Source organism: Periplaneta americana, chromosome 5 (genome assembly GCF_040183065.1).
Source record: "Periplaneta americana isolate PAMFEO1 chromosome 5, P.americana_PAMFEO1_priV1, whole genome shotgun sequence".
In the NCBI taxonomy this organism is placed as follows: Eukaryota; Metazoa; Arthropoda; class Insecta; order Blattodea; family Blattidae; genus Periplaneta; species Periplaneta americana.
The window spans coordinates 25976835-26004461 of record NC_091121.1 but is presented as its reverse complement, the minus strand read 5'-3'; positions in this window follow the sequence as shown (position 1 = coordinate 26004461).

Sequence of the window (27627 nt, the reverse complement as noted above, 5' to 3'; positions counted from 1 at the left end):
TTTGTTAAATAGTATTCTTCTAAACATAGTTTTTAAAAGTATTAGCAATAGTATAGATTTTTTTTTAATTTGTAAACAGAAAAACAGAATAGGCTCTAAAATAGTGTTGTATAATGTATTTAAAAGATCCAACAGTAGCATAGATGTTAACATGTTGTAAATAGTATATTTAGGGAAAGTAGAATAGGCTAGCAATAATGTGTATACATTGTATTCGGAAGAATTAGCAATATTGCAATGTGTAGTCTATTAGCATGTAGTATTGCATTTTTGTAATGGAACATGCTTATAAACAAGGTTTCAAAAAAAATACATACATACATACATACTTTAAGGATCGTAACAAAATGAAGCATAGACCAAATATTTTGGATAAAATGTTAATAAGAACCGTACATTGAACAATGACGAAGAGAAATATAAAATGAAAAACGGCAAAAAAGACAAGATGGAAAATGGCAAAAAAAGACGAAGAACAAGTGAAAGAAGACAAGGGCATTGTAAAGAAAAAAGTTGATGATACAAAAGAGATGTGAATTAAAAGTAAGCTTTCATAAAATATTTGTGGACTTACTCCGTAGAAGCGCTCACGTAGTTCTTAATGTTTGAGAAATGACTTGTAACCGTAGAATTCTTGACTATACAAACAGCACAACGGATTAACATGGTTCATTCGAAGTTTAATTTCCTGCGGAATTTATTTGTATTTTGTTTGTGCTCCTCGGAAATATATCCTGCGCAAAAAGAGTAAAAACTACGTAGCCAGAAACGCCATGAAAAAGAAACAGAAGAAGGATATGACTTATAAATATATATTTTTTGTAGCTCTGACGCAAGGGGATTTGGCAGCGCCAAGTGTGGGGGAGAAGTAGCAGCAACCGATCCGGTGTCACGATTCGCATTAGAATACAAGAGCAAATTGATGAATTCTCGGTTTGAAGTCAACGCTGAACAGGTGTGCACACTCTCTTCAAAGTACGTGTCCTATGTACGAACTGCCGGCCCGGATGGCTCAAGCGGTAGGGGCACGGCATGTCCCTATCGCTTGGTCCGAAGGGTTGTGGGTTCGAGTCCCGCCTCGGGCATGGGTGTTGTGATTGTATTAGTATAAGTAAAAAACAAAGGAACCAAAGGTAAAACAAACAGAAAACAAAAAAAAAATAGATAACTTTGGAAAAACGGCCTCTGGCCGGTCGAAATTAAAAAAAAATTAAAAAAAAAAAAAAAAAAAAAAAAACAAGCTGAAAGACGGAAGAGCGACGCTTCGTAATTTCAGTAAGTTATGGCGCCACAGTATTACACAGCCGAAGATGTAATAACTGTTGATATCAATTTCCTGTTCTACAAAGCTGATTTTATATAGGGACATCACTTTATTTATTTAGCAACATTTTTAACATTAACCTGGCTATACTCGGAAATACTGTTGCCCCCTTCCATTACAGGAGTTTGATGTTGCTAGTGCAATATGTAAACAAATCATTTTACTAGCTATAGGAGGAGAGAAAAGTAGTGTATCCATTTATGTTGTAGGGAAATACGATATTACGTTTTTCAGTTTGATCATCACTTTTACGGAATTTATCAAAATACAGCAGAGTAGTAACATTTTTTTTTTTCAAAAACTCAACTTTTCAGGCGGCTATGTTCGTTACGTAATGTCTACTTTATTTAGCATATTAATTATTGATGTTATCACAAAATATAGAGAGTGCATTTAAATTGAGGGGGTCATAAGTAAAGGGCTGTAAGTGCACTTAAATTACTTTTGAGAAAATGGGGTTTAAATATTTAAGCTTTCGTAAAATCTGTGAAATTTTTTATTTAAATTTTAATGTGTGATGCGATTAAAATATCCCTTTGCCACTAAAATTTTAGATACTCTTGCTTACACTGGATGCACTTAACTCATGTTATTACAAATGTCACTAGCATTCCTTTGCTTCTAGCCACCTCAATTCAAAAAAAGCTAATCTGAATTTTTAAACAAATTGCTGAAAATGGTTGCCGTTCATTACAATGCAGACTTCAATTCACTACGCATATTATTAAAAACATTTTGAAGCATATTCTCTGAAATTGAATTTATCGTTTCTTGAATATATTTTTTTAATACGATATTATTAATATAGGTTTTTTCTTCTATAGAAAACGCAATCATATTTATGAAACACACTATACACTGCAGTGTTTACTTCACTGCTTGAAGACTTCGAATGCAACATCGGCCGTAAGTTTGTGTGTCTGACGGGAGCAAGGACATTAGTGAAGGGGTGAGAGTGAAGTACATTCAGAAATTCAGGTACAATAAAAATGCAAGTAAAAATAAAATGATGTCCCTGTACTTTATTCGATACCGTTGACTAATAAAGAGTTTGTACTTTAGAATTTAGATACGTCAGCTGGGGGGGGGGGGGAGACATGACAGTTGTTTTCCTTTTGTAAGAATTTGAAATAAACTGAGAATTATCATACGTTTCTGGAGATAACGTAGAGAGAAAAATTATTAGAACGTTGATTACTGTAACAACCAGAGGTCTGCATCGGACGTTTTCGCTCGAGCGCCAAGTAGTTCATAGCATAATCCGTTAGGTAGCGCACATGCATGATGGGTAAAATTGTCACGAGCGATAAATCCTCGAACGGTATAAGCCGAGAGTTAAACATTCGTTCTTGTTACAGTGATGAACTGTATAGTAACATATAGATATTTATCATTTCAAAACTTTGCAGTGTTTAACTAACCTCTCCCTAGTACAACTACAAAACTTGCTTTAAAATGCAATATAAATCTTCTAGGTAAATATTTTTATTTTTTTTTCCCCCCACACATGAGTGATTTTATTTTTGCCACATCTGATAGATGTTATTGGACGTAAATATAATTATTATAAACGGAGAACACAATCACGATAATGCAAGAACTGTATCAATTTTTCTAGTAATAGTAATAAGAATAATAATAGTAATAATAATAATAATAATAATAATAATAATAATAATAATAATAATAATCTCTAATAATTAGTGTATCAATCTTTGCGTCTGTAACAGTTGTGCTATGTCAATAATATTTTGTAAAACTTTTCTACATTGTCGCAGTATATAGGCGGAACACTATGTATGGACCTATCATATTATATATGTGGTAAATAAAATATTGAATATTGAATAATTATTAATTAGCAATAATAACTGTATATCGAAGTTTTTCATACTATTTTATTTATAACTTCATGTTCCTGTTTTGGTGCGTTCCATTGACTGTTCCATTAAACGTTTGTCATAAACGCAGAAAATAAAGCCTTATTTTTACCGTGTGAGCAAAACATATGTGTATCTTATCTGTCGCCTTCCATACAAGATAAGACATGTCGGTGAGATGACCTTGTACTGTGCTTCTATTTATTACGAGCGTATCACGACTGATCGTATCTCACTCGAGGGTGCGACATTCGACCGAGTTCAAGCGAGCGATTTAACTCCAATGCAGCACTCTGGTAACAACTTTTATATTGGATTAAATTAACATGAAGTATTTCTATAGAGTATTCAAAATTTTACTTCCTTTATTATTATTATTATTATTATTATTATTATTATTATCATCATCATTATTATTATCATTATTAAAATATGAACTGTTAAATGCACAAAACTTTAAATGGACGTTTCACAATAAAGTCAGAACTCTAACGGTCGGGTGAATAACGCCCTTAAAATTAGTTTAAAATCGACAATACACAATATTTAAATCTGCACTGCAGTATTGCCAAAACAGCCTCTTCACTATGTTTCAAAACAAGTTAAATAATTTCATATTGTTTCGGCTTCATTCTATTACAGGGTCAGTACTAGATGACAGGTCTCTCTATAATAAATATAGCACTAAGCACAGAGATTATATTGACTATTACACTCTTACTACGTCATACTACTTTTGACGAATAAAACGGTACGAAAGAACGTATTTCAACCAATCATGGCTGCTTATCGCACAATTTTATCGCTTCCCTAGCATTTGTTTAATTTTATCGCGTCCCTAGCATTTGTTTAATTTTATCGCGTCCCTAGCATTTGTTTCTTTGTTTGCCAACATTTGAAACTGCGCTGGTCTGGACGTCAAAAAAAAAAAAAATATATATATATATATATATATACATATATATATAATTACAAACCACTCCAGTCGATGCACAGCAGTTTCAAATATGACTCGCATTGGCATTCAAGAACAAGAATTAATAAAAATCACTGATCATACCTATGCATCTTCTGAAATCCGATTTACAAATAAATGAAGAGCACCATTCGGAAATCCTGAATAAGTTGAATACACCATGTAGTCCTAAATCAACGAGTTCCACTTCTATTACGCACACGTCCAATATAACATCAATTGAACCACCAACCACATTCAAATTTGAAAATTGTACATTCAATAATTGTTCTTCTTAAAATTATTCATGTTTATTTTTTATGTCATCGTCGTTAATTAAAACTTTTCTAACACTTGTGTATATTAGTTAGGTTATGTTATAGCTTCTGCTATATGCTATTATGGATAGTCACGTATCAGAGATTGTTTAATATTAAGATTTATTGAAAATCATCTGTCAAGTGACGTTGATTACTGGGATTCGGATAATTGAAGTGGAATGCAACTGTCTTAATAAAAATGAAACTGAATCAACAAAGCCTCTTTGACTAGTAACATTGCCATCGTGTATAATAGATCGAGAACTTCTCGACGAGAAGGCATTGCTCACTACTGCCATCTAGCATGCATCTAGCGTAATATTTGTAATGTTGAGATGGTACAATAATACATTTGAAGGCAGTTGTATTTTCGTAAGTCAATTAATATTTTATTGTATTGGAGTACTTCGTTACTTCTAATCTTTATATACTTTCTTCTAATCGTGTAATAGTCAATTAAATCCCACTCGAGTTTTGATTTTCTCTAGATAAATCAAAACGTCTAGTGAGATTACTGTTGAAAAAAAAAAAGTTAAAAGTTATGGTTTATTTAACGACGCTCCCAACTGACGAAGTTATATCAGCGTCGCCGGTGTGCCGGAATTTTGTCTCGCAGGAGTTTTTTTACATGCCACTAAATCTAGTGACATGATCCTGTCGCACACTTAAATGCCATCGAACGGGCCCGGGATCGATCCTGCAACCTCGGGCGGCCAGCGCTATACCAACTGCGCCAACCAGGCCGACTATATTAAAGGAGGGGTAGAAGAACTATGTCTTATGTCGATGTAGGTTTTGTTACTCTGACAGTGAAAAATTAGAGAAGGAAGAACGATTATGGGTAAAAAATATTCAAATCTAAATATTTATTTTTTTAAGTTAAATGTGTGGAGGCATTAAACGCGGTAACCCACCTCTTGTATACGTACCTTATCCCAACTGAGCTCAGAATAAAAATGACGAAGAGAATAAACGTTTCACGAAATTATAATGATCCGATGAATTCTTTTATGATTTTTATGCTCGACTATGCCGAAATGTAGTAATTATACACCTGGTAGCAGCCCTTTAATGGACCCCATTAAAGTATACTTATTCATTAAAGTTCAGGTGTTCCACCAATCAGAAAATACCATTGTAGCAATATGAAAGCGCAAGTATCGATTATTCTCAGATATGCAATCGAAAGACAACAATAAATCACCTATATTTGAAATAAAGTCAGTTCTGGTACTATAATAATTGGCGTTAATTGTAAATAATATTCAAATAAATTCAATTTGTCATCTCCTTTTTCAATGTCAAGGTCAATGTCGACATCTGTTTCTCGGAAAAAAAAAATCAATACTTTCGCGTCTGCGCACATCTCACAATTTACGAGGTATTGCACAGGGTCAGTTCCGCTCCTCAGTCAGATAAGAATAACATGAATACTTATGAATAATTACAAGTTAGAAATATGGTCGAGCATAAAAAGTCGTATGAAACTTGACTATAATGGTAATTAAGACGCTCGTATGAAAATTATGAAACGAGCTTGCGCTCGTTTCATAAACATACTAGCGTCTTAATTACTACCATTATAGGCTCGTTGCATAATGTACTATTAACAGCTCTATAAGTTCCATTAACTTTAAGTACGATTTAATTAAAATATAGAAGAATATAACTCAGCAGTTTCGATCCAGTGTCCCTTTAGCTACGGGTCGATGCACTGTCTCTCGCAGTGCCAAAGGGATCGGATCAAAGGTCTGGGCCGTGACCTTTGCTTAATAAACTAATGTTTCTTAAATGACCCACTTAATCACGCAGATCGCCGAGTCATAAAAAGGGAACAATTAACTCATGCGTCCAAGACTCAAAAGCACACACATTTGCCTCGAGGTACAGCCGTAGAAATTTCTATATCACAGGCATGGAAAGGCCAATCAAATCGTTTCATCTTCTTGCTTTGAGCGAGTTTAATGAGCTATAAAGGAAAATGAAGGAGTCTGAAGAACTATCGATATAATTTTTACTTCATAATAAAAGAAAAGTTTTGCCTTGTCATTGTGAATGCACTGTGAGAAAAGTGGGGACAAAGGGAACAAAAAGTATCCAAGACTACTTTTTGATTTATATGTGATGTATAAAGTCAAGTTATTTTACTTAGATTCAATTATAGAATTGTTATTTATTTGTAATCCCAAGGCCTATGTACTATTGTTCTATTGTTGTGCACTATATGATGTTTGTAGATGTATTACTGAATAATTTCGAGGGAAAAATTGTTCCGGAGCCGGGTATCGAACCCGGGACCTTTGGTTTAACGTACCAACGCTCTACCACTGAGCTACCCGGGAACTCTAACCGACACCGTTCCAACGGTTAGAGTTCCCGGGTAGCTCAGTGGTAGAGCGTTGGTACGTTAAACCAAAGGTCCCGGGTTCGATACCCGGCTCCGGAACAATTTTTCCCTCGAAATTATTCAAATCAACTTTACAGGGAGTTATACCTGAAATCTTGATTTGCATAATACACGTCACTGTTCGTTAACAGAAAACCACAATTTAAGTCACACGGAGTTAGTGTGCACTCGAAGTTGGTTGCTTGACGGTTGTCAGCCCACTTTGAGGTCTGTGGATATAGAGGGAAAAATTGGAACGGTGTCGGTTAGAGTTCCCGGGTAGCTCAGTGGTAGAGCGTGGGTACGTTAAACCAAAGGTCCCGGGTTCGATACCCGGCTCCGGAACAATTTTTCCCTCGAAATTATTCAAATCAACTTTACAGGGAGTTATACCTGAAATCTTGATTTGCATGTATTACTGGTTTGTTATGAATATAATTTTTGGTGATGAATGAAGCCGGTGATATTCAGGGATGTTATGACCCGAATTTCCTTTTATTTGTCTTACTGTTGAGGGAAAATCTTGAAAAACCTCAACCAGGAAATTCAACCCAACCTGGAATCGAACCCGGGCCCTATGCGTAAGAGACCAGCATGCTGACCCCTACACCACGGATGTGGTCACTGAAGATTTTATATTTTTTGAGTGCATAAAAATGGTAACTCCATTGCAGCAATGCTTTTATTACTACTATATCTGTCATACAGATATTAAAAATAGACATTCAATTTAAAATTCAACTTTGATCTTAAGTGTGAAGTGATTAGAAGACAGAAATAATGAAATACTTCAATTACTCGCCTTAAATTTTCAATGTATGGCAAAATATTATGTTGATTCGAGATACTTCTTACACGTATTTTGTAAACTACAAAATCTACGACTCAACAATACCTTACTTCCGTAACAAATACAACGTCCAGAGTATCACAGTAACAGTCTGCTATTGGAGTCCCTAGGAATAGTCTCTAGGGATGCTATGCATAGACATTTCGCTAGCCCGCGCTACGAGCGTGCTAAACTAGCACCGGCTATCGACTGATTACTTGTACAGGATGCATATCATATCATATCATATCATATCATATCATATCATATCATATCATATCATATATCATATCATAGCATATCATATATCATATATATCATATCATATCATATATCATATATATCATATCATATCATATATCATATCATGTCATGTCATATCATATCTCATATCATATATCATATCACATATCGTATCATATATCATATCACATATCATATCACATATCATATCATAGTATATCATATATCATATATATCATATCATATATCATATCATGTCATGTCATGTCATATCATATCTCATAGCATATATCATATCATATCATATCATATCATTTCATTTCATATCATGTCATGTCATATCATTTCTCATATCATATATCATATCATGTCATGCCATGTCATGTCATGTCATATCATATATCATGTCATGTCATATCATATCATATCATATATCATAATATCATATCGTCATGTGATGTCGTGTCATATCATATCATATCGGTAACATTGGTTTATGAATACGAAAAACGTTAGTTCGCTGATCATCCACTGGAAGCCCGCGCTAAGAATGTCTTTGAATATGGCCCTTAGGGAAAGGGAAAGGGAAATATAAATTAGGCAAATATATTCAGGACGAAATTGTCCAAAACATAATTAAATACTCAGTTGTAATTTTGAAATATCATCTATATGGTAAACACTTCATATAAATATTAAAATTATATATTTGTGATTGACAATCTGTGTTTTAATATTCAATTTTTATCTATTTTTTTGTTTCATGTGCTCATTCATGTATAAATATTATTATAAATTGTCTGTTATTCTGTGTCTATAGGCAAGCCTTGGAAGGTCAGATAACAAAATAATAAATTATCTATATTTATGTGTAAGCATTTATTTTCTTTAACTCTAATACCTATTTTATTTTAACGATATTCATTAGAGGAGTATTACGTACAAAAATGAAAATAAGAGGATCAAAACGATAGCAGTGTATTACCGAGACGTAAGAAGGAAACATAGCTCAAAACGTTTCGATAGAGGAGGAAAGGTTATTTCAGAATACGAAGCCACTCTTGTTATTCTGGAAAAGAAAGAACATCACGGAGGTATGTTATCAAGATTACCAGTCTAAGCTTTCTAGAGCAAGTACCGAATCTATAGAAGAGAAAGAAAAGTTTCCTATCCTGACATCGACCCGCTTGATTGATTACGGCTTTATCAAATACACTATAAACTGGTTCTTCCAAGTTGAAAGTTACTAACCATTTTATGGTAATACAACTTTATCATTATTATTAGCATATTACTACTTTAATAACATAAGTTACAGAAATTACAAAAAAAAAAATCATAATTTAACATAGAACGTTCTCTGCATCTAAAGTTACTCAAAGCCATAACCGTAGGATTTTATGTTATTGAACTCATATTTAAAAATGTCATCTTAATTTTTTTTTGTTTGCGCTATAAATGGCAAAGGTCTGCAACCTCTATGCAAAACGGATTTTTATTTTTCCCCCGTCTACATTTGTGGCCAACGCTAAACTTTCATATTAGAGAGATTTTTATAGGATGATAACTCTGGGAGTCATAAAGCCACGTCAAAAGGGTACGACCCAAAAAGTCATCAACCATGAGTCAACATCGTTATGTAAACCCCAAATCACACACACGGATTTTTATGCTTTGGTTAATGTGATTAAATGGTTTCATAATCCGGAATATGTACAAACCGGGCGTAGCGGTATAGTGGATAGCATTATACGTGCTATTTGGAAAGTTAGTTTGATAACTGGTTACATTTACTCGGTCACAACTAAGTTCTTGACAGCTTTAGTGTCACGATATTATACAAAAACTATAGAAGTGTTAAAAATACATGACTACGGTAAATGGCAAAGCTTGTGTTAAACTCAACGAGTTTTCAACCTGTTCTGTTATTTATTCACACACGAAAATACACTTGAATAAAAAAAAAATAATCAATAAATTCCAGAAGCAAGTTTTTGAAAAAAAATATATAGCCTATAGATTATTCATTATAAAAGGCCACAACGGTCATTTTTTTAATGTTAGCTACATAGAAATTATAATTATTTTCACGTAAATCTCTTTACAAGTTTGCATAAATTTGTTTTACGTCATTTTTAAAGGCATTTATAACTATAAGTAGGCCTATATTTATTCTACAGTGTGATCAGTTTTGCTTTCCGCCGGAGTGTTTTGCCTATGGGCGAGCGCGCCGCTCGTTAGCCGGTTAGCCAGTTAGTCGGGTCTCGGTGATTAGCGGAAGGGTAAAACAATAAAACAAACCATTCAGAAATACACAAATTTAAGAGGATAATTACATACCAAATTATCAAATGAGGTGCTGCAAATATACACCTTCATTCCCCACGCTTTTTCGCATCTCTTTAGGAAATAATTTTTCAAATTTTCCAGAATCCACTCACAAAATGTGCGACTACGTACGGGGTCACCTGGCAGAAAGAGCATGTGCCACAGTTATTTTATACGGCTTGAAGTGCAATAATTTAGTAGACTTTTGTACAGACTCATATGAAAGTCCCACTTGTTGTGCTAGACGACGAAGAGATTTTCTAGGAGAATTTTCTAAACGATTACGAGCATCATGTAATCTTTCTGCGATGATTTTTTGGTTTCTTGGGCTGGACACTTCCAGTTTCCTGAAATTTATGATAAAGATTATGGACTGTTTTACGATCTGGAGCGTGTACACCCGGAAATCTATCTTGAAACCGTCTTCGAACTTCACGAGCTGATTGAGTTAATACATATGAATCATAAATAAAGACACCCTGTGCCGTTGTAAACTCACGAGGCATAATACACTTTATGTATACTGTCAAATTAAGAAACGAACAACACAACACACCCCAGGAACCGCTACGCTGCGACATTAAGCAAGGTCAACAAGTAAGCAAGCAGGCTTTCTACTCCCTCCAGTGCGCGGCAAACGAGTGGAGGCTCGCTTATATGAAAAACCCCGCGCCGCGGGGGAAAGCATAACTGATCGCACTTCACAAGGAGCAATCAATAAGTTTCAGAACTGTCCTGAATGTAGTCAACACACAGGACATACGAAACGGAGAATTTATCTAAAACCACGGAAACTTGACAGGCAGAGAGAAGACTGGTCATAAGGCGTATATGGAGAGGTTCCAGGAAAAATCGCAGTCAGTCCTTGATACGTTTCAACAAAATCACGTGTAGAAGTTCAGTTCTTAAAGACAATCTCATGCTTTTTCATAGACTGACTTAACAGGCATATATTGATATATTGATTGCACCTTGTATAAAAGATTTCTGATCCATCGCTGTTGAATTAACATGTCTGACCGTGAAACGAGCGGGACTAGGTTCAAATCCTGGTTGCGACAAGTTACCAGCTTGAGGCTTTTTCCGTGGTTTCCCCTCAACTCATTAAGAGCAAATGCTGGGTAAATTTCGGCGCTGGACCTGGACTCATTTCGATAACATTATCATCATCTTCATCTCATTCAGATGCTAGATTAGCATAGCAGTTGATAAAGCGTCGTAAAATAACCAATTTAAAATTATTTCTATTCACATGAAACTAATTTTCCTACACAATTTCAAGAAATTCCATCAAATATGGGTAGACGGAAAACAAAGGTATAGTCTAATACGAAATAAGGTAAAAGTAACCAATTGTAGGCCTATGTATTATCAAGTATTGAAGTACGTATTCTATGTTTTGTGGTCTCTAGTGACACAGCAAGCTTCTATGAAGTAAAATATTTACGTTGGCGTTCAAAAATATTTAATCTCTACTAATCGAAGCTGTGTTGGAAAAAGTGGGTGAAGAAAGAATGATGCTGAAACTGATCAGGAAGAGGAAAAGTAACTGGTTTGGTCACTGGCTGAGAAGAATCTACCTACTGAAGGATGAACTGGAAGAAATGGTGAACGGGAGAAGAGTTACGGGTAGAAGAAGATATCAGATGATAGACGACATTAAGATATATGGATCATATGAGGAAACAAAGAAGAAGGCAGAAAATATGAAATAATGGAGAAAGCTGGGTTTGCAGTGAAAGACCTGCCCTTGGGCAGAACACTGAATGAATGAATGAATCGGTACGAGAGATAATTTCTTCGTGTAGTGTGACTTCATGGTTATTATTTGGTAAGATAAGATGGCGCAGGTAAGTCAGTGGTACCAACAATATGTAAAACAAATATGCTAAAACAACCTTGAAAAGGAACTGGCCACCCTACCCCATTATCTCTTGACCTAGTTGCCTCAAAAGTGTTGCAATGTTGGTATCGCTTCTGAAGTTCAGACCTGTCTTCAGACAAAGTTGACTAAACAAAAAAGAAAACCTTGAAAATACAATGTTTGTCCTGTCTCCTACATACATTGAATGAGTCATAGGATGATTTCGATAGTATAACTAAAGTCTATAATACCAGATATAAGCTGAACTCGAACTCACTATCGTTAAGTTTCACTTGAGATTAAAAATATACAATACCAGAAAGGGGAATGGATATAAACATCACAGATTGCGTTTACACTTCACAGAACTACATACGGAGGTACTTACATACTTACTGGCTTTAAGGAACCCGCAGGTTCATTGCCGTCCTCACATAAGCCCGCCATTGATCCCTATCCTGAGCAAGATTTATCCATTCTCTACCTCATATCCCACCGCCCTCAAATCCATTTCAATATTATCTTCCCATCTACGTCTCGGCCTCCCCAAAAGTCATTTTCCCTCCGCCTCCCAACTAACACTCTATATGCATTTCTGGATTCGCCCATACGTGCTTCCTGCCCTGCCCATCTCAAACGTCTGGATTTAATGTTCCTAATTATGTCAGGTGAAGAATACAATGCGTGCAGTTCTGTGTTGTGTAACTTTCTCCAATCTCCTGTAACTTCATCCCGCTTAGCCCCAAATATTTTCCTAAGAACATTATTCTCAAACACCCTTAACCTATGTTCCTCTCTCAGAGTGAGAGTCCAAGTTTCACAACCATAAAGAACAACCGGTAATATAATTGTTTTATAAATTCTAACTTTCAGATTTTTTGAAACAGACTCGATGATAAAACTTCTCAACCAAATAATAACAAGCATTTCCCATATTTGTTATGTTTAATTTCGTCCCGAGTAGTATTTATATTTGTTACTGTTGCTCTCAGGTATTTGAATTTTTCCACCTCATCAAAGGATAAATTTCCAAGTTTTATATTTCCATTTCGTACAATATTCTGGTCACGAGACATAATCACATACTTTGTCTTTTCGGGATTTACTTCCAAACCTATCTCTTTACTTGCTTCAAGTAAAATTCCCGTATTTTCCCTAATCGTTTGTGAATTTTCTCCTAACATATTCACGTCATCCGCATAGACAAGCAGGTACATTTTTAGAAAATTATCTGAAAGTCAAATCGGTTATCTTTGTAAGAATGTCCATTAATTTGTCTTGGATCCGAGAGCTTAGAGTTTTTCTAACACAGCATGAATTGTTTGAGTGAGATTATTTATGACAAGAACCGCTGGGAAGAAAACATAACATAAATGCATGCGGGTATATCCGACACACAACATTTACCAGATCCTACAGTATAAAATGTAGCAAGGAAGTTTTATGTACGTGTTTCGTTACGTCTAGTGTACTTCGTGAAAATATGAATATACTGTAACACGTATGAACACGAATGCATACGTATAAACTTATACACAGACAAGTTGGGTTATAAATTTCGCGATATTGAAGAAAACCCAGACGCCTTTGTTGATGTTTCCTAGGTAGGCTGGTAAAATGAAAAATTGTTATTCACGGGTAATGACTTTAGGAAGAGACCAAAAACACAAAATACAATCCAACCTCATTTAGCATTTACTTACTTACTCCGTACGTAGATGAAATTATTGGGGATCATCAGTGCGGTTTTCGGCGTAATAGATCGACTATTGATCAGATGTTTTGTATTCGACAGATAATGGAGAAAAAATGGGAGTATAAGGGTACAGTACATCAGTTATAATAGATTTCAAAAAGGCATATGACTCGGTTAAGAGGGAAGTATTATATGATATTCTTATTGAATTTGGTATTCCCAAGAAACTAGTTCGATTAATTAAAATGTGTCTAGGTGAAACATACAGCAGAGTCCGTATAGGTCAGTTTCTATCTGATGCTTTTCCAATTCACTGCGGGCTAAAGCAGGGAGATGCACTATCACCTTTACTTTTTAACTTCGCTCTAGAATATGCCATTAGGAAAGTTCAGGATAACAGGCAAGGTTTGGAATTGAACGGGTTACATCAGCTTCCTGTCTATGCAGATGACGTGAATATGTTAGGAGAAAATACACAAATGATTAGGGAAAACACGGGAATTTTACTTGAAGCAAGTAAAGCGATCGGTTTGCAAGTAAATCCCGAAAAGACAAAATGTATGATTATGTCTCGTGATCACAATATTGTACGAAATGGAAATATAAAAATTGGAGATTTGTCCTTCGAAGAGGTGGAAAAATTCAAATATCTTGGAGCAACAGTACCAAATATAAACGACACTCGGGAGGAAATTAAACGCAGAATAAATATGGGAAATGCGTGTTATTATTCGGTTGAGAAGCAGTTTGCTGTCCAAAAATCTGAAAGTTAGAATTTATAAAACAGTTATATTACCGGTTGTACTGTATGGTTGTGAAACTTGGACTCTCACTCTGAGAGAGGAACATAGGTTAAAGGTGTTTGAGAATAAGGTTCTTAGGAAAATATTTGGGGCTAAGAGGGATGAAGTTACAGGAGAATGGAGAAAGTTACACAACACAGAACTGCACGCATTGTATTCTTCACCTGACATAATTAGGAACTTAAAATCCAGACGTTTGAGATGGGCAGGACATGTAGCACGTATGGGCGAATCCAGAAATGCATATAGAGTGTTAGTTGGGAGACCGGAGGGAAAAAGACCTTTGGGGAGGCCGAGACGTAGATGGGAGGATAACATTAAAATGGATTTGAGGGAGGTGGGGTGTGGTGATAGAGACTGGATTAATCTTGCACAGGATAGGGACCGATGGCGGGCTTATGTGAGGGCGGCAATGAACCTCATTTAGCATTTACGGGTAATAGGTGCTGCCATACTTCGTGGTTCAGTCTATTACCACAGTCTAATACATACAGTCACGAAGCTCAATACATAGGGGAGACTTGTACCTTTGAACATATTTTGTTTTTTAATTTTTGCTGCTATCTAGAGAACTCAAAATGAAGTAGATTGTAGAGAAAGTCGCTAAGTAGATCTGGTCGTAGTTTCGCTTTGATTTACTGCAAAGTGTGAGTTCAGTGGACAAAATAATTTTTTTAGTATCAAAAGTAAACATTTCGTTCATTGATATATGTTTTCTAACACAAAATCAGATTGTATTTGTTAATATCTTTCAAGTACGGTGTGTTCCCTATCATCTGGTGAGTAATAACATATTTTAATTTCCATGATTTATTCCAATCTCTAGTTTTGGGAGCCATATTTCTTTAAACGTGCACCCTCTTGTACCATGGAACGTGTTCCAAATTACACGATACTATCGGTTTTTGTTTTTCTAATATTTTAAGATCATGCCACGAAGTAAGTCTGGAGTTAAGAGGCCCCCAATTGATACGGATGTCTTGAAGAGAGCTGTTGAAGACGTTATTGCTCCTCCAGGAAATAAAATCTCAATCAGAGAAGCCTGCTCTAGTTTATGATTACAAATACATTTTAAATATGATTATCAGTTCTTACAGCTATAGTCCCACCTATATGACATGTTTTCCAACTTACAAGAGAGTATGTTCCAAGGTACATGATCCAGTTGTACCATTGAACACATTACATATCCCTTCATTTTATTTTTTCCATTCTTAATAGATCTGTAAAACAGGGATTTACATACAGGATGTTGTAAAGGAATCTTCAATAATTATTTCAAGAATTTTTTCATTTAAAAAATTTCATTTCCTAAAATTTCAAAAAATTAAATGTCAAAAATGTTTAAAGGTACAACAGTCTCCCCTACTAAATATGCATCCATAGATAGTTGCTAACCACTAGGATCGCTAATATCGCCTCATTACAGACAATGCGAAATAGTAGATAAAAATAGAAATAGATAAAAAAAATTGCTTCAGTCAATGGTGAGAAGAAACTTCCTACTGATGGATGCAGTGGAAGGAATGGTGAACGGGAGAAAAGTTCGGGGCAGAAGAAGAGATCAGATGATAGACATATGCATCATATGCAGAGACTAAGAGGAAGACAGAAAATAGGAAAAAATTAAGACTGCTGGGTTTGCAGTGTCCTTGGGCAAAAAACTATGAACTGTAAATGAATGAAATAATATATTCACACATATTATTTATGTAAACTTCTGTTACAAATATAAAGTTACGATTGTGCATTAGCGTAGAGAAAAATATTTATAGAAGGATACTGAAAAATTATTTAAATGAAGTAAGGAAATACCCGGAAAAACTGAGGAGCGTCCCGGAATCGAAATCCGAACTCCCATAATATGTAGTGGTGGTAGTTTTTTTAATTGGCTATTTAACAACGCTGTATCAACTACGAGGTTATTTAGCGTCGATGAGATTGGTGATAGCGAGATGGTATTTGGCGATATGAGGCCGAGGATTCGCCATAGATTACCTGCCAATCACCTTACGGTTGGGGAAAACCTCGGAAGCAACCCAACCAGGTAATCAACCCAAGCGGGGATCGAACCCGCCCGAGCGCAACTTCAGACCGGCAGGCAAGCGCCTTACCGACTGAGCCACACCGGTGGCTTGGTGGTGGTAGTGGTAGTGGTAGTAGTAGTAGTAGTAGTAGTAGTAGTAGTAGTAGTAGTAGCAGTAGAAATGGTGGTTGTGGTAGGGTGGTGGTGATGGTAATGGTGGTGGTGGTGGTAATGGTGGTAGAGATAGTTGTTGTGGTGCTAGTGGTAGTGTTGGCGGTAATGGTAGTGATCAGAGGTCTGCATCGGATGTTTTCGCTCTAGCGCCAAGTAGTTCATAGCATAATCCGATAGGTAGCGCACATGCATGATGGCGATAAATCCTCGAACGGCATAAGCCGAGTGTTAGACATTCGTTCTTGTTACAGTGATGAACTGTGTAGCAACATCATAGATGTTTATCATTTCAAAACTTTGCAGTGTTTAACTGACCTCTCCATAGTACAACTATAAAACTTGCTTTAAATGTAATATAAATGTTGTAGGTCCCCCCCCCCCCCACACAGGAGTGATTTTTTTGCCACATCTGATAGATGTTATTGGATGTAAATGTAATTATTATAAACGGAGAACGCAATCACGATAATGCAAGAACTGTATCAAGTTTTCTAGTAGTAATAATAATAATAATAATAATAATAATAATAATAATGATAATAATAATAATAATAATAATAATAATAATAATAATCTCTAATAATTATTGTATCAATCTTTGCGTCTGTAACAGTTGTGCAGCATGATTATCCGTTTTATTATATTTTCTGTGACGTTATCTCTGTACTAATATTGTTATTAATCTACTGCTATATCAATAATATTTTGTAAAACGTTTCTACATTGCCGCAGTATATAGGCGGAACACTATGTATGGGCCTATCATATTATATATGTGGTAAATCAAATCCTGAATAATTATTAATTAGCAATAATAACTTATATGGAAGTTTTTCATACTATTTTATTTATAACGTCATGTTCCAGTTTTGGTACGTTCCATTGACTGTTCCATTAAACGTTTGTCATAAACGCAGAAAATAAAGCCTTATTTCTACCGTGTGAGCAAAACATATGTGTATCTTATCTGTCGCCTTCCATACAAGATAAGACATGTCGATGAGATGACTTTGTACTGTGCTTCTATTTATCACGAGCGTATCACGACCGATCGTATCTCACTCGAGGGTGCGACACTCGACCGAGTTCAAGCGAGCGATTTAACTCCAATGCAGCACTCTGGTAGTGATGGTGGTAGTGGTGGTAGCGGTGGCGGTGGTGGTGATGATGATGTACGTAGAGATAGTAGTGATAGTGTTAGTAGTAGTAATAGTACTGGTAGGGTTTAATGTCGTGCATTATAGGCGCTATGCTCGGTTCAAGTTTCTCGAGTATGTCGAAGTTCGATATTCGCCGATGTTCGCTCTGCAAATGAAGGCCTATCGTGTTTGTTCCACCTTTTCATAAAAATAGGCATATTCACTATCCTCCACTTCCACCATTTCATGCTTTAACCGCTTAAAGATTTTAGCACAGATCTTGTGATTAATTTTTGTTACGAAATAAGACGATTTTAATGTATTGGTTCTCTCTCTCATGTTCAAACATTGCAGAATACTGATAGTGGTAGTTCAGTGTTATTTTAGTAACGCTTTGAACTGCAGAGATTATTCAGTGTCGAAACTTGACGTCACAAAAATATCATACAAATTTTGCCTGCAGCTATCTTATCAGAGAAGATATTCTTTAATGTTAAGTAAATATAGGACACAGACCACCCTGCTTTACTTGTCTCTCGAAAAGATCATGCTAAGGATTCTAGCGTTCTTAAAAATCCATCGTCGTAGACTGGATTTGAACTCGCGAACGTCGGGCAGAACGGCCATTATTGTATCCGCGAAGCAACCTACACTACCTCCAACTATGAAGACAACACTTATTTACAAGTATCATCATATTAATAGTGTTATTCATCAACACTAAACGCTCAAATGTAAGGGTAATCCTTGATAATGTGTCCAGAATTGCATAATGCCATCTCATAAGTCAAGAAAATAGGAGACAAAATTAAACCAAAGGAAATACAGCTCTTCCTTGCCGGAAATTGAACCTCGTCCCGTTGGATTATTACCTAGAAGCGCTACAGTTTTAGCCACAGACTACTGTTTCACGCATATGTAAGCCTATTATAAAAGTAAACAATTAAATTTTTAATTAAAATTGTCTTCCGCTCGAGTATCTCATCATGCATGAAACTTTTATTGTATTCCAAAGCAGGAAATCAAAACATTTATTTACAAAAGAAGTATATATACTGTATATATATGCCTATACATACAGTATACAGGGGCATCATTTTATTTTTACTAACATTTTTAATATTAACCTGGCTATACCTTTGGATCAACGCCGTTTGCTACCTCCTTCCACGACTGGAGTTCGATAATACTGGCGTAATGTGCAAACAAATCACTTACTAGGTATAGGAGGGAAGAAAAGTAGTTCATTCATTTACGTAAACTAGGAAATATTGCGCTTTTGAGTTTGATCATTTTCATTAGGTTTTTGTTTAATAAAAATACAGTACAGTATTAGCAATGAGTGTTTTTTACTCACGAACTGAGCTATCCATGTGGACGTATTCATTATGCAGTGTATGTTATACTGTCTACATCACATTAGCATACAATATAGAGTATGAAATTAAATTGAAAAATAATCATAATATGGATATTTAAACACATTTTTGAAAATGGTAGAACTTCATTTCGATACAGGCTTCAGTTCTAATGTGTATATTATCGCACTATAGACTATTGTACCTAATCCCAATTACCAGTTTCGTCCTTCGCACTAAGTAACTCATGTTGAAATAATTCTGTACCTACTCTATAAAAGAGTACCTTACGTGCTGTAAATTCAATCTTCACTTCTGCCCGATGCGAAAAGATAAAATTACTCAGACATACTATCTACTGTCCGTCCAAGTGGTTATGTCGTAGGGTAGTAGAAACGGAGGAAATCACGTGACAGTTAATTACTTAACGAGGCCCTTTTATTTATTTTAAATAGCAGTGTAATATTACGTAGACGTCCAATTAACTCTTAACAGAAATTAATGTTTTCAGAAAAGAGCTAAGACAGCCCAGCCACTAGCTGGCGATTAAAAGCTGGTGGAGGAAACCGGGATACGACGTAGGCAAATGGAAGACAGTACCTGTGCGAAAATGATTCAATATTGAAAGCTCTTTCGTCACTGGAAAACGCGAACATATTTTTGGAACGTACTGTGTATTATGACCGTAAGGCTACTATGACTGTATATGCAGTCTTAGGTCTGTGTGGAGGACGGTTGAACTTCATTAGTAGAAGGGGTGGGAGTGAAGTACATTCAAAAACTCAGGTACAATAAAAATTGAAGTAAAAATAAAATGATGTCCCTGTACATAAAATACTGAAAAATAGTCGGATTTATAACAAGAAAATCTAGCTGAACTTGTCTCGAAATCAGAACCATTTAAAAATTTAGAAACTTTGTGGCGTGACATTTGGAAACCATGACTGTCAGCCTTGTTACGCCCTGAAGTGAAAAGTGCCAATCCACAGCACTTACAGAATTACATTAGCGGGAGTGATGACAACGGAACAGAATACGAAGTTACAATATCCGTCGTCGAAATTTTCTGTACTCAAATCGAGGTGAAAATGTCATCGGAGTGCAATTTCTGAAATCAGTGTTATTGAAAGACACGTTCCACACTAGCGGTAAGTGCAAAATATAAAAGCAAAGAAAATGTGTCGTCCGTGAACGCGAGAGAATACAAATAGGAGTTCGACTGAAGAGTTGTAACACACGGAGGAACTACCCAAAGCTACAGATGTTTACAGAAATACAAGCATCCTGACTCATCGCTTATCGTCAAACTTCCCTCACCCCCGATGTATAATGGGTCAGTTTTCAATGTTGCTTTATCGAGCAGAGAAAACATTTACTTATAACACAGTCTACTATATACAGTCACGAAGCTTGAGTTTTGAGGGTGCTAGAAACAATAGACTGTGACGGTACTATTTTGCATTGCCTGTAATGAGGCGATATTAGCGATGCTAGTGATGAGCAACTATCTAATGTTCGCATATTTACTACGTATTGAGCTTCGCGACTGTATATACTAGACTGTGCTTATAATACTACTTTCCTTCTGCAGAAATTTTATACTCGTATATCCATGGTTAGGAAATGATAGCTCTATCTACAAAATGGTGATTTAATTTCATCACATTAGTATTTAGATTAAACTAAGTTACATTATTATTATGTTCAGAAAATTGGACAGTTCACTAACATTTTGTCCTTGAGTAGAAGATCTTGTAAAGCAGAAAAATATATAAAAAGTGTGTCTATTTTGAAAAAAAAAACTAATTTATAAAACAGTGTTTAGATTTATAGATATCAGGTATCACTCTCGATATATTTGGTTTTAGTTTGTTATTGAGGAAAGATTATCTGTCCTACATCGTCAATGCGAGAATATCAAATTTTCTTATTTATTTGACGAAGTCTTAACTCAGGAGCTACTGAATATATCATATTGAAATGTTTACAGAATAAAGATGCAATGTTTCTAAGCAAACTGATGCAAATGTATTAGGAAGTAAAATTTGTAAGAAAATACTTGTTTTTTTTTTTCAAATAACGTTGATTTTATTTTATTTTAATATAAAAATATTTTTTTTCTCATCAAACTAATAGACATCACTTAATGTGCGTCAAATTCATTGTTGTATTATTGTGCATATTCGTTTAAGATTTAATAAAATGTGCATAACAATAAAATTAACATTGTTTTAAATATTGAAATATTTTTGTTTTACAACTGTATTTCTTGATAAATTTGCGTTAGTTTTTCTAGAAACACTGCATCTTTATTCAATAAAAAATATGTTAATATTATTCTGTTCTATATATATACCAAACAAGACAAATTATGAAATGCGATTTTGAGAGAGAGAGAAAATTGACAAAATTATTTTCTTTCCATGAATAGAAGTTTGAAGAACGAGGATTGTAAAAATTATGAAATTGCACTGATAAATTACCCGAAAATTTTGAAATATTGCACGATACCCAGTGATACAGATAACCCAAAAAACCCGCGACACTGAAGGATTTGTTCAAGAAAAAAGTGAAAAAAATGGTCAAATTTTCAGAGGGAAGGTGGTTTAGAATGTGGAGATTTCATAGACGACGTCAACTGACTTGAAAAGATATTAGAAAATAGCTCAAAATTGGAAATAATTTACTGGTATAGATGACATAAAAGTGATTATTTAACACGTGAAATGACCACTTTCTAAATGAAGCGAATTGCACACTTCACTCCATTTAGTATATGCAAGGCATATCAAAAGCCTAAACTAACCTAACCTAACCTGTCACAGAATTGTATATGCAAGGCTTACCAAAAGCCGCAAGTATTTGGGTGTCACGTTCTTGAAAATGATCATAGTTTTCTGTCCAACGGTAGATCTTCACTGCAAATCCAGCATTCTCTAATCTTTCCTATTTTCTGCTTTCCTCTTTGTCTCCGCATATGATCTTTACATCTTAATGTCGCCTATCATCTGATATCTTCTTCTGCCCCGAGCAATTCTCCCATTCTCCAGAGCATACTTTAGTAGGCAGTTTCTTCTCAGACAGTGACCCAATCAATTTTTTTTTCTTTATGATCAATTTCAGCATTAATCTTTCTTCAGCCACTCTAACACAGCTTCATTTCTTATTCTGTCTGTCCATTTCACACGCTCCATTCTTCTCCATACCCACATTTCAAATGCTTCTATTCTCTTCTCTTCACTTCGTCGTAATGTTCACGTTTCTGCTCCATACAATGCCACACTCCACATAAAGCACTTCCCTTAGTTCTTTATCCAGAGTTCCGCAGGAGATGCTCATTTTTCTATTAAAAACTTCCTTTGCCAGCTTTAGCAGCTTAATAATGCTGAAATAATGTACTAAATTCTTAAATACTATGCGCCATCTTCAGAATTAACTATTAAACGCTAATCCTTTCAAACACATAAACAAACCTCATAAATATAACTACATTGTTTAATTTAAGCAATTCGTTTGTAGATAATCTAAAGGTAAAAATTAGAGCCCGAAATAAAAATCGTAAAATACAGAACATGAAAATATTTTTAGTTTCAATGCATTATGACTCTCTCAATTGCAGTTAAATTTTAAAAGAGTTAAAAAAAATAACAATGTATTTACTTTAGTGTCATTATACGAAATCTTGACTGTGTAACAGACATATCGATGTCATCCGACAAGAACTTTCTGGAGACAACGGTAGTAATCTTCAGCTGAACTCGTAACTATGCTAAAACTTCCTCTGTAACTACAGAAACTATGCAAATCAGATAATATTCCAATACTTAATTATTCTGTACTAAAATTACCCACGATGTATGCTAATTGTGAGAGTATTGCATTAGATTTGCAAAAATATGTATAACTTACTGTAATTTCTGTGTATGTATTTGACCGAAAATCATTCTATCGTTTTTTCCGACAATGTAATTTAAAATTTCCTGTCAATTCCTTATAAGAATTATACAGTATATCTTGCACATTTACAGGCATGGTTTCGTACTCAGTTCGTTTTGAAATATATAGAACCTTAACGACATCATCATCCTCGTAACTTCGCTCTAAATATAGAATTTATATTTCTTAGGAAGTAATCCATCACTGACCAACAAGTTTCTGTCTAGTTTTTATTTAGTGTGAACGGAAATAATTATCTTGAGGTCTCTTCCGCACTAATCCTAAAAATAAAAATCTAATACATCTTATTCCGAACGCTAACGATTTAAAAATATGACCGGTTATCACACAATCAATTCATTTTACTCGCCATTATATTGTTATAATATTTGCAATAAGAATAATTCTCCTTATATACAGAATGAACCTAAGTAATGTAATTAATTTCAGGAGGTTATTCTTTGAGATATTTCAAACAAAAAGTTTAATACAATTTAGTTCGTTCGTGCTTCCTTTTGGAGGTAAAAACTGTTTTACATCCTTCAGGCCTAACAGCGTGTTTTGGAAAGTCTATGGATATCGTTCCCAATATGCTCAGTCAATTTAAGGGAACAATGTGTGATATTAAATGGTTGAAAGAATTTTAGTTTTGTTCTTCAAATTCATACGAACAAATGTAGCTTTCCTTTCTGCAAAGGAATTTTATGTTACATTTGTTCTGATCACATTTCTGCATATTTAAAGGACAAAACTAAAATTCATTTTATCATTCATTATCATAATATACTTCTTTTTTAAATTGACTGAGCATATTTGAAATTAAATCAATACCTACTTACTTACTCGCTTTTAAGGAACCCGGTGGTTCATTGCCGCCCTCACATAAGCCCGCCATTGATCCCTATCCTGAGCAAGATTAATCCAGTCTCTATCATCATATCCCACCTCCCTTAAATTCATTTTAATATTATCTTCCCATCTATGCCTCGGCCTCCCTAAAGGTCTTTCTTTCCCTCCGGCCTCCCAACTAACACTCTATATGCATTTCTGGATTCGCCCACACGTGCTACATGCCCTGCCCATCTCAAATGTCTGGATTTAATGTTCCTAATTATGTCAGGTGAAGAATACAATGCGTGCAGTTCCGTGTTGTGTAACTTTCTTCATTCTCCTGTAACTTCATCCCTCTTAGCCCCAAATATTTTCCTAAGCACCTTATTCTCAAACACCCTTAACCTATGTTCCTCTCTCAAAGTGAGAGTCCAAGTTTCACAAGCATGCAGAACATCCGGTAATATAACTGTTTTATAAATTCTAACTTTCAGATTTTTTGACAGCATACTGGATGATAAAAGCTTCTGGACCGAATAATAACAGGCATTTCCCACATTTATTCTGTGTTTAATTTCCTCCCGAGTATCATTTATATTTGTTACTGTTGCTCCAAGATATTTGAACTTCACCACCTCTTCAAAAGATAAATTTCCTATTTTTATATTTCCATTTCGTACAATATTCTCGCCACGAGACATAATCATATACTTTGTATTTTTGGGATTTACTTCCGAACCTATCTCTTTACTTGCTTCCAGAAAAATTCCCGTGTTTTACGAAATTAAATCAATGGCTTTCCCAAAACACGCTGTGAAATGTTTCATATAAAACAATTTTTATCTTGAAAAGGAAGCAAAAAAGAGCAAAATTGTATTAAATTTTCTTTTAAATATCTCCAAGAACAATCCCCTGAAATTAATAACATTTATCGTTCAGATTGTATATATAGGACTGAAAGTCTTACAGGCAGTCTTTTAATAAGTAGGGGCTACCTATTTCAGAATAAATATCGATAAACAAAATGCGTACTTAAAATTTATATCGGAAGATAAACTTTATTTCGAGACAACACTGTTAATCAAAATATCATGACTAATAAACTTTTGTAATATTACACTGGATGGTTTGAGAAATGTTGCCTTCTCGAATTCTGCGTCAAAATGGCAAATGTGTAACATTTCACACTTAAAATCTCTAGTGAGACGATACATTATTTTATAGCATAAATTCCTATGTAAGAAGTATGTATTAATAGCCAATCTTATAATCTTTAGCTAAAGAACAGACACATCATTTTATTTTTACTTCAATTTTTATTGTACCCGAGGTTTTTAATATACTTCACTCCCACTCCCTCTACTAGTAAACTTACAACCGTTCTCCACACAGAACCAAGACCACTTATGCAGTTCTGAGTTAGTGAGTATAGTACGTTCCAGAAATATGTTCGCGTTTTCCAGTGACGAAAGAGCTTTGAATATTGAATCATATTTTCGCACAGGTACTGTCGTCCGTTTGCCTACGTCGCATCCCGGTTTCCCCCATCTGCTTCTGTTCGCCCCTCTGTAAAGTCTAGTAGCTGGGCTGTCTTAGCTCTTTTCTGAAAACATTAATTTCTGTTAGGAATTGGATGTCTACGTAATATTATACAACTGTTTAAAATAACTTAAATAAAAGGGCATCGTTAAGTAATTAACTGTCACGTGATTTCACCTCCCTTTCTACTACCCTGCGACAAAACCACTTGAACGGACAATAGATAGCATTTCTGAGTAATTTTATCTTTTCGAATCGGGCAGAAGTGAAGTTTGAATTTACAGTACGTAAGGTATTCTTTTATAGAGTAGATATAGAATTATTTCAACATGAGTTACTCGTACGAAGGACGAAACTGGTAATTGGAATTAGGTATAATAGTCTATGTGCGATAATATGCGCAAAAGAACTGAAGCCTGTATCGAAATGAACGGTCACCGTTTTCAAAGATGTGTTTAAATATCCGTATTATGATTATTTTTAATTTAACTTCATTCTCTATATTGTACGCTAATGTGCTATAGAAATTATAATGCATAATGAATACGTCGGAATGGATAGTTCAATTCGTGAGTAAAAACACTAAGTGTTAATACTGTACTGTATTTTGATTAAACAAAAACCTAATGAAGATTATCAAACTCAAAATCGCGATATTTCCTAGTTTACGTAAATGGATGAACTACTTTTCTTCCCTCCTATACCTAGTAAAGTGATTTGTATTTTACGCCAATATCATCGAACTCCAGTCTTGGAAGGGGGAGCAAGCGGTGTTTCCGGTTCTAGACTTTTAATCCAAAGATATAGCCAGGTTAATATTAAAAATGTTAGTAAAAATACAATGATGTCCCTGTATATCAAATCCAACAAAGTCAAAATTGATTCCAACTAGTTATCTGTGTGAAGTTTACTACGTTTCATTCACTAAACGTTCGCGACGAATTGTTTAAAAAGTGTGAAATTTTTTACTCACAATGAAATACCAAGTTACAGGTTCTTTTTCTTACGACATAACTAAGTTAAGTGCCCAATTAAAAAAGCGTTAGATTCTCTTCCCTTACCTTGCGTGAGGGCGGTCCCTACGATGCTGAGAAGAGTTGCAATGACGATGGCTGATGGATGCAGCAGCCGAGATTTCCTTCCACAGGAAGTCATCCTTTTCTTGCTGGACAAATTAAACATTGTTTCAGGATCTTCCACAATTTAAAGAAAAACTTGTTACTTCTTCTGCTTTGTTTTTTTCTCGTCTTGTTTACTATCACGTCATTTGAAATATTATGGTTCACTTACACGCAAAACACGCACAATAACTTTTATATTTACTTTTATAATTTCACTTCTCACAGCAATAAATTCAATGATACACGAAAATACTAACACTGAGATATTTACATTATATATCTATATATATTAATCTCCTTCTGTACTAAAGATACTTGATATATGAAATATTTATAATTGCGTCCATATACTATTATAAAACACCGATATTAATGTCCACTAACTGTTCCAAAGCTTTCTAACAGAAATGGATTTATACGACACTTAAATGAGTATATTTAGACGAACAAATTTCTTTGAAATATTTATGAATTAGATTGGAGTAGATATGATAAACAAATAACACTCAAATTCACACGATTTCCAGTAGAAGTATGTATTATTCACAAAGAAAATTCACTTTATGTATATTTATATTTACGCAGAAAACCTAGAATCTTGAATCAAAAATCGAACACAAACTTGTTCATAAACACCAAAGTACGTTGTATTCGCCGTCACTTTTTCACCAACAATAACTGAAGGTCACATAAACACCAAAAAATATATTTCCCTTACTCAATGTTATACAGCATTTCCCTCCACTTATATTTGATGAAAACTTTTTTCGCGACCACTGCAGTTGTAATCGATGCAGGCAATGTCACAGACGATAGTATATCAACTTAACATCGAGTGAGTCGTTACCTGTCCAGTATTCCGTTTAAGACCGATC